This window comes from Manacus vitellinus, unplaced genomic scaffold (assembly GCF_001715985.3).
Source record: "Manacus vitellinus isolate BGI_N305 unplaced genomic scaffold, ASM171598v3 scaffold_188_pilon, whole genome shotgun sequence".
Lineage (NCBI taxonomy): Eukaryota > Metazoa > Chordata > Aves > Passeriformes > Pipridae > Manacus > Manacus vitellinus.
In genome coordinates, this window is record NW_021939318.1 from 45,591 (window position 1) to 46,970 (window position 1,380).

The window sequence follows — 1,380 nt, forward strand, 5'->3', positions numbered from 1 at the left end:
GTTGGGATCGATGCTCCGCAGCCACAGCAACGCCCGGACACGCCAAGGACGCGGCGGGAGGTCAGTGCATTCCGGCTCAGCCCCATCCAACCCCCCCGGCATTCCCGGCCCATTCCAGGTGGGATCATTCCCAAGAAAGCCGATTTAACCGCGTCCCTGCTCCGCTCCATCGCTCGGGGAAGGGCAGAACTGCAGAACTGCCCGTTCCCTGCGGGACTTTGCTCGGCTGCGGGAGCAGCAGCTCCCGGATTTCCTCCCTCACAAACCCCCCGGGATCCTGCTCCGAGCAATTCCCAGCCCTCAACTTCTCTCCCTCATTCCTTACGGAATTCCTGGCCGTCCTCCTCCCTCAGAGGGCAGGTAAAGGAGGGCGTGGGGGGGAGAATACCCAGGGATTCCATAATCCATAAACCCCATTCCATCAACACCCCAATCCCTGCGGCACCCCAATCCCTGGGATAGCTTGCTGCAGAGCCGAGGGGCCGATCCAGCCGGGGCACTGCCCCCCAAGCTCCTGCATCCCTGCCATCCCCACCACCCATGTCCTGCCCTGCTGTTTTCCATTCTTCAGGCATTTTCCCAGCAAACAGGGCAGACTGGAAAGCTCAGGAATGGGTGCAACCCCCCCGAAATTTTCCTCTGCCGCATGGGGGTGGAATTTGGGGCTCTGGATCATCAGTCACACGTGACCACCTGGGCAGCCCCAGCAGCTGCTCAGGCTGATATCCATTACAATTCCCCGTTTTCCCCCTCAGACACACCGAAGGAATCTCATCCCGTGTTCAGTCCCGCAGCCCCGAGGGAGGGACAGCCACCGCCCGGCTCCCTCGGGAGCAGAGGGAGGAAGGGATGAAGGAACCGCTCCAAGGTCACCTGGGCAGGTGCCCAAACACCCTGCCCGGAGCCTCCAGGAGCCTCCAGCAGCCCCGGGAAGGCGCCGTGGGAGAGCCCCGGGCTGCGGGAATTCCCGACGGACACGAGCGCCCCCGGAATTCTGGGGGACAGACACGGAAACCCGAAAATGCTGCGTGGAACTGGGGCCTGCCAGGACCCCACGGCCCGGGAATGGCGTGGGAAGGTCCGTCCCCACCCAACCAGCCCGGATCCCGGAATTCCCAGAGCGAGGGATGGCACCAGCAGAGCCCCCGGGACCCCTCACAGCCCACACAGGTACGGCCTGGACCCCCTTAATTAACCGGGGCTTGTTAATTTAATTAAGGTAGTTAATTAACAGCTAATCCATCTCATTGTTTATTCACACTGTGCTAACCGGGTGGGCCGTGCTCCGAGGGAATTCCCAGCAGGCAGAATTCCCGGCTGGAAAGGGCTCTGCCTTCCCTGCATCCAGGACTGGGGAGATCCAGCCCTGCCAGCCCTAAC